At 40.0% G+C, this 16,712-nt stretch overlaps 1 long non-coding RNA gene across 1 annotated transcript; it reads right to left on the reverse strand.

Moving 5' to 3' along the window:
• Positions 1-8,327: 8,327 nt before the first annotated feature.
• Positions 8,328-10,008, reverse strand: LOC311509639. Its single transcript, XR_014699853.1, has 3 exons — positions 9,894-10,008; positions 9,577-9,645; positions 8,328-9,413 (listed from the first exon to the last, which is right to left on the reverse strand). It is a non-coding gene; the product is annotated as an uncharacterized lncRNA (long non-coding RNA).
• Positions 10,009-16,712: the final 6,704 nt, after the last annotated feature.

Genomic DNA, 16,712 nt, shown 5'->3' on the forward strand with positions numbered 1-16,712 from the left:
TCTCAACAGGACAATGACCCCAAACACACCTCCAGGCTGTGTAAGGTCTATCTGACCAGGAAGGAGAGTGATGGAGTGCTGCACCAGATGACCCGGCCTCCACAGTCCCCTGACCTAAACCCAGTCCAGATGGTTTGGGATGAGATGGACCGCAGAGTGAAGGCAAAAGGGCCAACAAGTGCTCGGCATCTCTGAAAAACCCTTCATTGAGAGGGTGCATCCAAACTTTTGACTGGTAGAGTATTAACTGAAGTATAAACTGCATTAAAAAAACACAAAGCTGCAGATAATGTGAAACTGTACAGGGTTAGAGAGCAGGGCTGGTCCGAGGCTTACCTCATTCAAGAGCGAATGCACCTGGTTAATGGTTGACATGACATATATGAGTCAGTGTCAAGACTCTATGAACAATCCGTGACATTAAACTCATGTATGAGCACAGAGAGGAAATCGTTTTAAAATACTGAACCAGTAAAACCTTGAGCTGAGACTGAAGCAGCAGCAATGTGGAGCTTTGTCTCCACCTTCTGTCTATCCACAATATTCATTTCATCATGTAGTTTTCCGAAATAGTAACAATTTACTCCAGCAAGCATTCAGTCACTTGGTCTTTTATTAATAATCTTCAGCGCATCCAGTTTAAAATGTTATTTATGCATTTTTTTTTTCAATAGTAAAGTTTCTGCAGTCACAATATACAATGTGCAACATGTTATACAGTACGTGCAAAGCAATCCATTGTGCAATAGCTGTCCCTATGTGAAATGATGTCCAAAATCTCAAATTGTTTACTGGGGAGGGAATTACTGAGTGCCTATTACATGAGGAGTAATGACACTGTCTGATTTAGAAATACCACTCACTCCACTAGCAGAACTGCTAGGCTATGTATGACTCAAATGAACACCTATTTCATTCAATAAGTATTTACAATTGTACTTTATCATCTGGACCCGTGAGACCCAGCTCTCGACACCTTTGGTGTCAGCAAAGGAAATGAATATACAAATACATCAGAGTATTTCCCCACGTGGGACTTCCTGTTTTGACCTCGTGGTTCTGACGCAGAAGACGATGAAGATGAAAATCAGCAGCAGATCAAGACCTGGAGGAGGATAGAGACATACCACTGATCAGCAGTTTAGAGGAAATAACATGGTTGAAAATATTTCTCAAACAGTTCTGCTCAGGAGGTCCCCCGTGGTCACTGACCTCACATCTGATGGAAACCGACTGACTCTCCACCGGATTAAGGGACCAGGAGACACTGCCACCACAAGAGCAGAGCCCAGGCCTTCAGGGACAGAGACAATATTTATTCATGACGGTCTTCGTCAGTTAACTGAGTCTTGACTGGGTTGTGTCGTGAATCTTCATATTCTGCGACAGGGTTGCTGCTTTACATCATGATAATATGAGACATTCACATCAAGAGGGACATCTTGTGGTTCAGCCAAAGAAACTTCTGAACCACTGAGTCGTTACATTCAAATTTAAAACTGCTTCCTTAAAATTTATTTTGAAATGTACGCAGCTAATACAAATTACGACTGCCTCACAGCAAATCACTGCAAGGGGAACATTCATATCCTCAACATTTAAAGGCGCTCTAGAAGAAAACAGCCTGAGGACACAAACAAGATGTGATGGTCAACTGGAGAGTTTGGAGAAACAGGATGATGGGACATTTCTTTCTCATGAGCATTCAAGTAACCTTAGCTAGATTATGACTTTATAAAGGAGCTGACTTGCTTAAGCTTTCATCACGTCTGCTTCTTTTTGTGCAAATGATGCTTTTGCATGTGCAGCCTCTGTTTTACCGCATGTCCTGGCTGCAACTGCGTCGGCTGTTGAACGCTGACTGCTACATGAAGAGTGGGAACACACTGACCTTGTTTCAAATGTGTCTTCATTGTCATTCATCTTGCAGCTTTAATGTCAGAAGGAGACTGTGTTTCCACGAAGATCCACTTCTTACTTGCTCGATCCACGTCTGAATGAAGCGGACTTCTAGCTTAGCAGATAGTTAAACAGTTTCTCAATAAAACACCCAGAGGCTTCAGGAAGGTCTTGATGCTTTACTAAAGAAGATCTGTAAAACTGGAATACAAAACATAAAAAAAGCAAATGGTATATCATACCTTGTTTTGTCTGTATCTTGTACATTCAGAAATACAACACACATAAACATAAATCAAAATTATTATTTACTCCACACAGCAGAAATGGTAATAAGTAGCGTAGCGATTAGCTCGATGCTAACATAATATGGAAAATCTGATTGATGGGCTAGTGCATTGGCATTGGTCACGCTATTAACTTTTAAGGTAAGTCACACAGGTAATTCAGGATGATCATGAGGTTGATGATGTGGCTCTTCAGAAGGGACCTGCTGTAGACGGAACTCGCTCTCATCTGTTGAGAGAAAATAAGCAAAGACGGTGGGTCAGAACAGGAGAAGCTACTTATTTACATTCAGACTATCTATCTAGTGTTTCTCAGTCAGGTATGGATGGCTGGCATTAGTTCTCAGTTTGCTTTGTGATCATTAGTTTAATCTTCAAAGCTTCCTTCAACTGTTTGCCAATGGCTTCAAAAGATTTGTAAATTCTTATCAATGCAAAAATATTTTTCATAATATGCAAGTAAAATAAATGCTTATGTTTAGAGACTTTAAAGAGAGAATGAATGTACATACAAATAATATAATTCATTAATTATAATGGGCCTAATACTGATCCCTGAGGAGCTCCACAAGTAAACATTAGATATTGCTCAACTTATTAGATTATCAGATAGAGATTGATCTATCTTGGACATAGAGGTAAACTTTCTCCAAGAAAGTTTGTCTCAATTAAATTCGGCTGATTTGAACATGAATTACAAACAATAACAGAAATTATTACCCTTCAGTTGCATGCGCTTTTTCCGTCTGGTCTGGACGCAGCAAATGATGACAATGATGATCAGCACCAGGACAATACCTGATGAGGACAAACAACAAATTGTGCAAGACATGTAAAACTAAACAAAACGAAACGTGTAATTCCTTGCATATCTTTGTGTTAGGATGTAATCTAATTAAAGAGACTGCCATACACAAGAAGCCCAAACATACCTGCTCCACCACCCACAAAAATCCAGATACTAAGTCCAAATACTTTCATATCTTAAGAAGGATGGGACATAGGGAGAAAAAAATATATGTTATGGTTTTTATTGCAATACACAGCTGGTTTAAAAATAATACTCACCTAACATAGTATCACTGCAGGTCTGTTTAATGGGGTCACTGGTCTCAAAGCTGGCTTTGTTGGAAACTTTGCAGGTAACATCGTTTGGCAGCTCTTCAGCTGGTTTTATCAGAGTGACCTCTTTTGACAACAGCTTTTTATCGTGAAACCATTCAAGAGTTGTGTGAGCCTGCAGGAAGATACAATTAATGGATTGATTAGAGAGCAATCATGTGAACATGTAGAGCCTCCATCATAGCAGAAATACCTGGTGTAAAACCTTGTAGCACAGTTTAAACATGAGAAACTCCCAGATCCATTTTAAGGACACATACTATTGCTTTAGGGTTCCTTAACACTTCATTCAACTCATTGGGAGAACATCCAGTGTCTGCTTTGTAATAAGAATATGCTTAACATTTGTTCTTACCGTCCCCTGCACCTTGCAGGTAAACTGGACTTTTGAGTCTGGCAAACACTTCATTTCCTCTGTCGGCTTCTTCACAGGATCTGAGTAGATTTGTTCACATCAACATTATAGTAAAACATTGTAAATAACACATCATGGCAAAAGAAACAGTGATCTGGATCTGATCGGACTTAAAAGGCCTGGAAGGATGGAAAATCTAGTTTTCTGTTGATTACACTGTACATCTACGACAGCTTCTGATGCATCAACGCACTAGAAGACGACACCCACACCTAGTTTTTAGGCTTGAAGAGGGGTGCTCAGTAAGATTTATCATGACATACTTAAACAGAAGGAATGTACTGAAAATCTGTTGTTACCTACCCAATACACATAAACGCACGTTGTTGTTGTTTGTGGTTAATGTCTTTCCATTCGTATCAAAAACTTCAAAGGTGTATATTCCTGAATCACTTTTCTTCAGGTTTGTCAGCTTCAGGGATCCTTTTGAATCAACATCATCTGGTTTCCCTTGGGTAATTCTGCCTAATCTCTTAGAAAAGATAACCGAATCGTTTCTTAACCATTTCAAAGTGTATGACTCCTCCAGATTGATGTTAATATTCACACTGAAATCTCCGCCTGTTGGGGCATATTGGTCACAACCATCCTGAGCATCTGTGGATCAGAAAGAGAGGTGAAGAATGTAATCATGTTACAGTCATGTTACAAAAGTCTTGAACAGTAATTTTACAGTTTATTCATAATTTGAAAACAGATCAACATATTCCTATGTCCAGTTTAGATCCCCCATTGAAATCTCCTTTGATTCCAAATGTAAAATGTAAATTGCTGCCAAATTATTGGTGACTTGCAGACATTTCTTTCTTTCTTATGAGCATTCAAGTAACCTTAGCTAGATTATGACTTTAAAAAGGAGCTGACTTACTTTTATTAGCAAAAATAACAACAGACATCTAATTTATCTCAGCAGAACTGAAAGATTCCAGTAGACTTTGCTGCAAGTTTCCTTCATTTATTTTCCTAAATGTACATTTTCTGCTTCCAAAGCAAGTAGAGCTCCTGCTGGTGGTTAGTTGCAGTATACATTGTAAGCTCCACCCACTCCATGTTAGTGGATGAGACTGAAGCCGAACTAAAACACTAAAGTACACACTAACAATTTTTTTTTTAAACATGGTTTCTGTCATTTTAGGTAGTTCATATAATACTGATGCATGTTCAAGGGTCTCTTGGTCTGTACTGCACAGACGCTGCCCACATCCCAACATTTAACCAACTCGCTTGTTGCACTTGAACGCCTTGTTCATGAAACTCCACAGAGGTTGGCTGCAGCAAGCAGTTAAAAAAAGTTTAAAAGGCATCGATAGTTAGTGTTTTATGATGGATTTGATGTATGGAAAGTGGATAGCAAAGATACAGAAAATGTTTTAACTGGTCTTAATACATAATACTCACCTAACATAGTATTGCTGCAGGTGTGTTTACTGGGGGCACTGGTCTCAGAGCTGGCTTTGTTGGAAACTTTGCAGGTGACGTCGCTTGGCAGGTCTTCAGCTGGTTTTATCAGAGTGACCTCTTTTGACAACAGCTTATTATCGTGAAACCATTCCAGAGTTGTGTGAGCCTGCAGGAAGATACAATTAATGGATTGATTAGAGAGCAATCATGTGAACTTGTAGAGCCTCCATCATAGCAGAAATACCTGGTGTAAAACCTTGTAGCACAGTTTAAACATGAGAAACTCCCAAACCCATTTTAAGGACACATACTATTGCTTTAGGGTTCCTTAACACTTCCTTCAACTCATTGGGAGAACATCCAGTGTCTGCTTTGTAATAAGAATATGCTTAACATTTGTTCTTACCTTCACCTGCACCTTGCAGGTAAACTGGACTTTTGAGTCTGACACACACTTCATTTCCACTGTAGGCTTCTTCACAGGATCTGAGTAGATTTGTTCACATCAACATTATATTAAAACATTGTAAATAACACATCATGGTAAACGAAACAGTGATCTGGATCTGATCGGACTTAAAAGGCCTGGAAGGATGGAAAATCTAGTTTTCTGTTGATTACGCTGTACATCTACGACAGCTTCTGATGCATCAACGCACTAGAAGACGACAGCCACGCCTAGTTTTTAGGCTTAGAGAGGGGTGCTCAGTAAGATTTATCATGACATACTGAAACAGAAGGAATGTACTGAAAATCTGTTGTTACCTACCCAATACGCATAAACGCACGTTGTTGTTGTTTGTGGTTAATCCCTTTCCAGTCTGATCATGAACTTCAAAGGTGTATTTTCCTGAATCATTGCTCTTCAGCTTTGTCAGCTTCAGGGATCCATTTGGATCAGCATTATATACTGTCTGTCCGATAACGTTGGTTCCTTTTTTATAAAGGATAACCGAACCGTTTCTTAACCATTTCAAGGAGTGTGTCTTCGCCAGTTTGATGTTAATAGGCACATCGACGTTTCCGCCTGTTGGGGCATATTTGTCACAACCATCCTGAGCATCTGTGGATTAGAAAGAGAGGTGAAGAATGTAATCATGTTACAGTCATGTTACAAAAGTCTTGAACAGTCACATTACAGTTTATTTATAATTTGTAAACAGAGCAACATATTCCTATGTTAGAATATTATTATTTTTTTTAAAGCCGAAGCTTCAATAGTGACTTCTTTTGGCAGCAGGATGAAATCTGAGAATCGTTCATGATCATGTATATATGTAGGAATGGCCCCGTACTAAAACAAGCTCAAGAAGAAAAAAAAAAAAAAAAAGTGCAATGCATGAAGTTCTCACTTCCTGCATGTCCCAGTTTCTCCACCTTTTGGCTGATATTTCAAGTCCGTCAAGTCATTTTATGCAGATCAAAATATAATTATTACTCTTTTAGGCTCATATGAATTTACTGCGGTTAATTCTCACTCACAAAAGAAAAGAAGCTTTTGTTTTAATGGTCACTGTACCTGTGGAAGCGATGTGGGAGCAGCAGAGCACAAACAGAGTGATGAGGGAGACGGGAGACATCTTCATCATCGTCTGAAAAGAAGAACGACTGCTTTCCATTATCTAAGTTATTTCCTGTCACAGAGCAGCCACTTATTTTATGTGTGTATGCACGCTTATGGTTATGAAAGGAAGTGATCCAAGGGGCCCCATCTACTTTCAATGCAAGAGAACAAAGCGAGCAAAGCAAATGTCTTAATTAGAACACAGAGACACATGCCCCTATTCTACTTTTGTAGCTTCAGTAGCTATATTTCAATCACACATATAAATAGAGAGAGAGAGATTGTCAATAAAGATCAGCAGAGCACTAACTAAAATACAAACACTCATTTATGACATGGCCGGGGGCCGGGCACCGAGACCTGGAGCAAGGAGAAAGCCACCTTTGGGGGCCTACCAAACCAAGAGGGCCTCCAGCCCACGACTACAAGGAGCACTCCTGAAGCGCACGGGAAGCCAATGCAGCGATTTTAAAACCGGTGTAATGTACTCCCACCCTCTGGTCCTCGTCAGCACTCGTGCGATTGAATTCTGAAGTAGCTGAAGATTAGAGATACTTTTTTTGGGAAGACCAGAGAGCAGGGCATTACAATTATCTAAACGACAAGAGATAAAAGCATGCATCAGCACCTCCGTGCTGGCCTGAGAGAGAAATGGGCGGACTCTGGCTATATTCTTAAGATGGTAAAAACCAGTCTTTGTTATGTTTTTGATTTGTGGGATAAAACTAAGCTCAGAGTCAAAAATCACACCAATGACTAAAACCTCTGTTTTGTCCTGGTTGAGCTGCAGGAAATTCGCTGCCATCCATGACTTGATATCTAAAATGCAATTAAAAAGGGCATCAATAGGCCCTGTGTCATCAGGAGACACGGCCATGTACAGTTGTGTATCGTCAGCATAGCTATGAAAGCTGATGCCATGCCTCCTGATGACATCCCCAAGGGGAATCATGGAGAGATTAAAAAGAATTGGACCTAAAATTGACCCCTGGGGAAAACATTAAACCTTAAAAGGAAATCTGCTGATCTCACCTGATGTCAATAACAAATAAAGTGACAAATAACTGAGGCGTAAAAACATATAATTATTGTTTTTCGATACCTGCGGCTACAAAGTCAAAAGATTAAACGTCTTACCCCTCGAGCTTTGACAGGATGGAATATCAGAACACCACCACCATGGCCACACTACCTCCTAACTCTCACACTCTCTTTGATGAGGCAGTCTCTGCGCCACAAAACGTGCGTCACCTCCTGTGAATAATTTGTGTAAATAAGTTTCGTGGCCTTGTTGTTAAGCTGATCACAAAACGGAAACTTAGACGTGGTTTGCCATCACATACCTGAAACAGCTCCATTTTTAAACGCAGTCACTTTTAGTCATTCTTTACCTTGCATTTGGATGATGTACATTTTTGGGACTTACACAATGGAAAATGAAAAACAGATCACCTGAATGAATTTACTTTACCAAATGATTAATTCCAAATTACATAGTTGTTTTATAAAATATTTGTGGATTTGAATGTTTTTCGATGAGATGCAGATGTAAAATGATCAGCCAGTGAGAGAGATCTCTCTCAATGATGCACTCAGCCCTTGAGTCATGCTAAATGCTAGCTTACTTTGGATAATGTATTGGTGGTCGGGTCTATATTACAGACTACAAGACTAGAAGCTCTAAAAACACCACATTTATTTCTCAACAGGACAATGACCCCAAACACACCTCCTTTGACCAGGAAGGAGAGTGATGGAGTGCTGCACCAGATGACCTGGCCTCCACAGTCACCTGACCTAAACCCAGTCCAGATGGTTTGGGATGAGATGGACCGCAGAGTGAAGGCAAAAGGGCCAACAAGTGCTCAGCATCTCTGAAAAACCCTTCATTGAGAGGGTGTGTTCAAACTCTGGACTGGTAGAGTATATAAATAAAAACACAAAGCTGCAGGGAATGTGAAACTGTGCAGGGTTAGAGAGCAGGCCTGGTCTGAGGCTTACCTCATTCAAGAGCGGATGTACCTGGTTAATGGTTGACATGACATATATGAGTCAGTGTCAAGAACCTATGAACAATACATGACATGAAACTCATGTATGAGCACAGAGAAGAAACCGTTTTAAAATACTGAACCAGTAAAACCTTGAGCTGAGACTGAAGCAGCAGCAATGTGGAGCTTTGTCGCCACCTTCTACCGATCCACAATATTCATTTCATCATGTAGTTTTCCAAAATAGTAACAATTTACTCCAGCAAGCATTCAGTCACTTGGTCTTTTATTAATAATCTTCAGCGCATCCAGTTTAAAATGTTATTTATGCATTTTTTTTCAATAGTAAAGTTTCTGCAGTCTCACTATACAATGTGCAACATGTTATACAGTACGTGCAAAGCAATCCATTGTGCAATAGCTGTCCCTATGTGAAATGATGTCCAAAATCTCAAATTGTTTACTGGGGAGGGAATTACTGAGTGCCTATTACATAAGGAGTAATGACACTGTCTGATTTAGAAATACCACTCACTCCACTAGCAGAACTGCTAGGCTATGCATGACTCAAATGAACACCATTGAACACCATCATTCTATAGGTATTTACAATTGTGGTTTATCATCTGGACCCGTGAGACCCAGCTCTATTTGCCCACGTGGGACTTCCTGTTTTGACCTCGTGGTTCTGACGCAGAAGACGATGAAGATGAAAATCAGCAGGAGATCAAGACCTGGAGGAGGATAGAGACATACCACTGATCAACAGTCTAGAGAAAATAACACTTAACTCGCTTAAACGCTTTTAAATAATAACAATCCACCTTTACATACACAGCTTGCTGTGATTGCTGTGAGGATGAGCGGTCATACTTTTAGATTAGATAACCAACATACCTCCTCTGACAATCAGGAGCCAGAAATTCAAGTCGGGGTTGACCTCAGAGTCTGGCTCTGGAGTGGAAACTGAAGAATAAAATTATTAGGTGGTGCACAAGATCCTTCATGTGCTTGCTTGGACTTAAAAGGCCTGGAAGGATGGAAAATCTAGTTTTCTGTTGATTACACTGTACATCTACGACAGCTTCTGATGCATCAACGCACTAGAAGACGACAGCCACACCTAGTTTTTAGGCTTAAAGAGGGGTGCTCAGTAAGATTTATCATGACATACTTAAACAGAAGGAATGTACTTAAAATCTGTTGTTACCTACCCAATACGCATAAACGCACGTTGTTGTTGTTTGTGGTTAATCCCCTTCCATTCGTATCATGAACTTCAAAGGTGTATTTTCCTGAATCACTTTTCTTCAGGTTTGTCAGCTTCAGGGATCCTTTTGAATCAATGTCATCTGCTTTCCCTTGGATAATATTGCGTGATCTCTTAGAAAAGATAACCGAATCGTTTCTGAACCATTTCAAGGAGTATGACTCCTCCATATTGATGTTAATAGGCACACTGAAGTTTCTGCCCGTTGGGGCATATATGTCACAACCATCCTGAGCATCTGTGGATCAGAAAGAGAGGTGAAGAATGTAATCATGTTACAGTCATGTTACAAAAGTCTTGAACAGTCATATTACAGTTTATTCATAATTTGAAAACAGATCAACATATTCCTATGTCCAGTTTAGATCCCCCATTGAGATCTCCTTTGATTCCAAATGTAAAATGTAAATTGCTGCCGAATTATTGGTGACTTCCAGACATTTCTTTCTTTCTCATGAGCATTCAAGTAACCTTAGCTAGATTATGACTTTAAAAAGGAGCTGACTTACTTTTATTAGCAAAAATAACAACAGAAATCTAATTTATCTCGGCAGAACTGAAAGATTCCAGAAGACTTTGCTGCAAGTTTCCTTCATTTATTTTCCTAAATGTACATTTTCTGCTTCCAAAGCAAGTAGAGCTCCTGCTGGTGGTTAGTTGCAGTATACATTGTAAGCTCCACCCACTCCATGTTAGTGGATGAGACTGAAGCCGAACTAAAACACTAAAGTACACACTAACAATTTTTTTTTTAAACATGGTTTCTGTCATTTTAGGTAGTTCATATAATACTGATGCATGTTCAAGGGTCTCTTGGTCTGTACTGCACAGACGCTGCCCACATCCCAACATTTAACCGACTCGCTTGTTGCACTTGAACGCCTTGTTCATGAAACTCCACAGAGGTTGGCTGCAGCTAGCAGTTAAAAAAGTTTAAAAGGCATCGATAGTTAGCGTTTTATGATGGATTTGATGTATGGAAAGTGGATAGCAAAGATACAGAAAATGTTTTAACTGGTCTTAATACATAATACTCACCTACAATAGTATTGCTGCAGGTGTGTTTACTGGGGGCACTGGTCTCAGAGCTGGCTTTGTTGGAAACTTTACAGGTAACGTTGTTTGGCAGGTCTTCAGCTGGTTTTATCAGAGTGACCTTTTTTGACAACAGCTTATTATCGTGAAACCATTCAAGAGTTGTGTGAGCCTGCAGGAAGATACAATTAATGGATTGATTAGAGAGCAATCATGTGAACATGTAGAGCCTCCATCATAGCAGAAATACCTGGTGTAAAACCTTGTAGCACGGTTTAAACATGAGAAACTCCCAAACCCATTTTAAGGACACATACTATTGCTTTAGGGTTCCTTAACACTTCATTCAACTCATTGGGAGAACATCCAGTGTCTGCTTTGTAATAAGAATATGCTTAACATTTGTTCTTACCGTCCCCTGCACCTTGCAGGTAAACTGGACTTTTGAGTCTGACAAACACTTCATTTCCTCTGTAGGCTTCTTCACAGGATCTGAGTAGATTTGTTCACATCAACATTATATTAAAACATTGTAAATAACACATCATGGTAAACGAAACAGTGATCTGGATCTGATCGGACTTAAAAGGCCTGGAAGGATGGAAAATCTAGTTTTCTGTTGATTACACTGTACATCTATGACAGCTTCTGATGCATCAACGCACTAGAAGACGACAGCCACAACTAGTTTTTAGGCTTAAAGAGGGGTGCTCAGTAAGATTTATCATGACATACTGAAACAGAAGGAATGTACTGAAAATCTGTTGTTACCTACCCAATACGCATAAACGCACGTTGTTGTTGTTTGTGGTTAATCCCCTTCCATTTTGATCATAAACTTCAAAGGTGTATTTTCCTGAATCACTTTTCTTCAGCTTTGTCAGCTTCAGGGATCCTTTTGAATCAATATCATCTGGTTTCCCATGGGTAATTCTGCCTGATCTCTTAGAAAAGATAATCGAATCGTTTCTTAACCATTTCAAAGTGTATGACTCCTCCAGTTTGATGTTAATAGGCACACTGAAGTCTCCGCCTGTTGGGGCATATTTGTCACAACCATCCTGAGCATCTGTGGGTCAGAAAGAGAGGTGAAGAATGTAATCATGTTACAGTCATGTTACAAAAGTCTTGAACAGTCACATTACAGTTTATTTATAATTTGTAAACAGAGCAACATATTCCTATGTCCAGTTTAGAATATTATTATTTCTTTTAAAGCCAAAGCTTCAATAGTGACTTCTTTTGGCGGCAGGATGAAATTTGAGAATCGTTCATGATTATGTATACATGTAGGAACGACCCCGTACTAAAACAAGCTCAAGAAGAAATGAAGAACAAAACGTGCAATGCATGAAGTTCTGACTTCCTGCATGTCCCAGTTTCTCCAGATGACCTTATGGCTGACATTTCAAGTCTGTCGAGTCATTTTATGTAGATCAAAATATAATTTTTACTCGTTTAGGCTAATATGACCTGATTGTCCTCTACGTTTGTATGTTCAGTCTGAAGAGACAGAGGTCTACGAAATAAAACTCTGCAGATGATTTCCCCTTTCTTGTGGACAGAGGATGGACGATCTGTGCATCACTTCCTGTTCTTGCTCTTCTAACCACAGTCTGATCAGAAGCCATGCACAGCTGAATGCTCTCCCACACAGGGGCGGACTGGGACCAAAAAAAAAATGTCCCTGGCATTTTGGACCAGACCGGACCACCACATTCGATAACACACACCTTTTCTATCTTTTTGGTCTCTTGAATGTGTATACCAACTGTGCAACTCTATAAAACCACGTACCTTAAGCCATGCAATGAGTCAACGAGAATCAGTGAGAGTGGGCACATGATTAAATTCTTCCAAAAAGTGTCATTTATTAACACTACAAAAATGTATACGCCACCACTCCATCACAGTAATGAATCTTAAAGCAGCATTCATCTGGTTTTACTGGTCAATACCCTTTACTACTGGATTTTTGGCGTTTTGTTGTGGATGGTGATCTACAAAGCTCTGTAACATAGAAGGCTACCCCACAAACAATGCAATAGTCTAATAATGAAATTAGAATGGTGGTTTTAAAAAGTGTTCTCACATAAAAGTACTAACGTAGACTTATTTTCTCATCTTGTCAGTGTACTTAATGTCTTAAATAGTGGTAAGGACGTTAGTTAATTTCACCTGTGTTTACAACACAAACTAACTTGAAAGAAAAAGAAGCTTTTTTTTTTAATGGTCACTGTACCTGTGGAAGCGATGCGGGAGCAGCAGAGCACAAACAGAGTGACGAGGGAGACGGGAGACATCTTCATCGTCGTCTGAAAAGAAGAACAACTGCTTTCCACTAAGTTATTTCCTGTCACAGAGCAGATACTTCCCTTTACTTTAGGAGCCTGTTGTAATCCAAATGTGGCCATCGTAGACGTCTTTTCTATGTCAAATTTAAACTCATTTTAGACATTGTTTTTATACCGCTTCAAGTTTCTGTGCATGACTGCAGTCCCATATCAGAAGGTGGCATACTGTTCCAGTTCATTTTCCTAAAGCTTCATTTGATTTTCTCAGCAGCAGACAGAAATGCATATGTAATTCATTACCACCTCAAACCTGCTGCGAAGCCAAATGAAACAAACCGGTACAGGAAACAAGCCCCCCACCTTCTGAACACATTGGACCACAGTCAGATTTACAATAAATCCAGTCCAATGCAGCGGGTCCTTCTTGTTGTGCACCAGATGACGGAGGTGGCCCAGGATGATCCTCTCCATGGTCTTCATCAGGTGAGAGGTTAAGACTACTGGCCATCCAGTCTGCCTTTAGTTGGACCATCATTTATTTCTCAACAGGACAATGACCCCAAACACACCTCCAGGCTGTGTAAGGTCTATCTGACCAGGAAGGAGAGTGATGGAGTGCTGCACCAGATGACCCGGCCTCCACAGTCCCCTGACCTAAACCCAGTCCAGATGGTTTGGGATGAGATGGACCGCAGAGTGAAGGCAAAAGGGCCAACAAGTGCTCGGCATCTCTGAAAAACCATTCATTGAGAGGGTGCATCCAAACTTTTGACTGGTAGAGTATTAACTGAAGTATAAACTGCATTAAAAAAACACAAAGCTGCAGGTCACGTGAAACTGTGCAGGGTTAGAGAGCAGGGCTGGTCCGAGGCTGACCTAATTCAAGAGCGGATGCACCTGGTTAATGGTTGACATGACATATATGAGTCAGTGTCAAGACTCTATGAACAATCCGTGACATTAAACTCATGTATGAGCACAGAGAGGAAACCGTTTTAAAATACTGAACCAGTAAAACCTTGAGCTGAGACTGAAGCAGCAGCAATGTGGAGCTTTGTCTCCACCTTCTGCCGATCCACAATATTCATTTCATCATGTAGTTTTCCGAAATAGTAACAATTTACTCCAGCAAGCATTCAGTCACTTGGTCTTTTATTAATAATCTTCAGCGCATCCAGTTTAAAATGTTATTTATGCATTTTTTTTCAATAGTAAAGTTTCTACAGTCTCACTACGCAATGTGCAACATTTTATACAGTATGTGCAAAGCAATCCATTGTGCAATAGCTTTCCCTAGTGAAATGACATGATATTTGTATGACTCAAATGAACACCTATTTCATTCAATAAGTATTTACATTTGCGGTTTATCATCTGGACCCGTGAGACCCAGCTCTCAACACCTTTGGTGTCAGCAAAGGAAATGAATATACAGATACGTACTTGCCCACGTGGGACTTCCTGTTTTGACCTCGTGGTTCTGACGCAGAAGACGATGAAGATGAAAATCAGCAGCAGATCAAGACCTGGAGGAGGATAGAGACATACCACTGATCAGCAGTCTAAAGGAAATAACATGGTTGAAAATATTTCTCAAAGAGTTCAATTCAATTCAATTCAATTTTATTTATATAGCGTCAATAACAATACAAATCGTCTCAAGACGCTTTACAAAAACCCGGCCTGAAACCCCCAGAGCAAGCCTGAAGGCAACGGTGGCAAGGAAAAACTCCCTTTTAACAGGAAGAAACCTCGAGCAGAACCCAGCTCATATGGAGGCACCCATCTGCCTAAGGCCAGCCGGGTACACTGAGTTACTGAGTTCTGCTCAGGAGGTCCCCCGTGGTCACTGACCTCACATCTGATGGAAACCGACTGACTCTCCACCGGATTAAGGGACCAGGAGACACTGCCACCACATGAGCAGAGCCCAGGCCTTCAGGGACAGAGACAATATTTATTCATGACGGTCTTCGTCAGTTAACTGAGTCTTGACTGGGTTGTGTCGTGAATCTTCATATTCTGCGACAGGGTTGCTGCTTTACATCATGATAATATGAGACATTCACATCAAGAGGGACATCTTGTGGTTCAGCCAAAGAAACTTCTGAACCACTGAGTCGTTACATTCAAATTTAAAACTGCTTCCTTAAAATTTATTTTGAAATGTACGCAGCTAATACAAATTACGACTGCCTCACAGCAAATCACTGCAAGGGGAACATTCATATCCTCAACATTTAAAGGCGCTCTAGAAGAAAACAGCCTGAGGACACAAACAAGATGTGATGGTCAACTGGAGAGTTTGGAGAAACAGGATGATGGGACATTTCTTTCTCATGAGCATTCAAGTACCCTTAGCTAGATTATGACTTTATAAAGGAGCTGACTTGCTTAAGCTTTCATCACGTCTGCTTCTTTTTGTGCAAATGATGCTTTTGCATGTGCAGCCTCTGTTTTACCGCATGTCCTGGCTGCAACTGCGTCGGCTGTTGAACGCTGACTGCTACGTGAAGAGTGGGAACACACTGACCTTGTTTCAAATGTGTCTTCATTGTCATTCATCTTGCAGCTTTAATGCTAGAAGGAGACTGTGTTTCCACGAAGATCCACTTCTTACTTGCTCGATCCACGTCTGAATGAAGCGGACTTCTAGCTTAGCAGATAGTTAAACAGTTTCTCAATAAAACACCCAGAGGCTTCAGGAAGGTCTTGATGCTTTACTAAAGAAGATCTGTAAAACTGGAATACAAAACATAAAAAAAGCAAATGGTATATCATACCTTGTTTTGTCTGTATCTTGTACATTCAGAAATACAACACACATAAACATAAATCAAAATTATTATTTACTCCACACAGCAGAAATGGTAATAAGTAGCGTAGCGATTAGCTCGATGCTAACATAATATGGAAAATCCGATTGATGGGCTAGTGCATTGGCATTGGTCACGCTATTAACTTTTAAGGTAAGTCACACAGGTAATTCAGGATGATCATGAGGTTGATGATGTGGCTCTTCAGAAGGGACCTGCTGTAGACGGAACTCGCTCTCATCTGTTGAGAGAAAATAAGCAAAGACGGTGGGTCAGACCAGGAGAAGCTACTTATTTACATTCAGACTATCTAGTGTTTCTCAGTCAGGTATGGATGGCTGGCATTAGTTCTCAGTTTGCTTTGTTATCATTAATTTAATCTTCAAAGCTTCCTTCAACTGTTTGCCAATGGCTTCAAAAGATTTGTAAATTCTTATCAATGCAAAAATATTTTTCATAATATGCAAGTAAAATAAATGCTTATGTTTAGAGACTTTAAAGAGAGAATGAATGTACATACAAATAATATAATTCATTAATTATAATGGGCCTAATACTGATCCCTGAGGAGCTCCACAAGTAAACATTAGATATTGCTCAACTTATTAGATTATTAGA

This window comes from Chelon labrosus, assembly GCF_963514085.1.
Source record: "Chelon labrosus genome assembly, chromosome: 24".
NCBI lineage: Eukaryota > Metazoa > Chordata > Actinopteri > Mugiliformes > Mugilidae > Chelon > Chelon labrosus.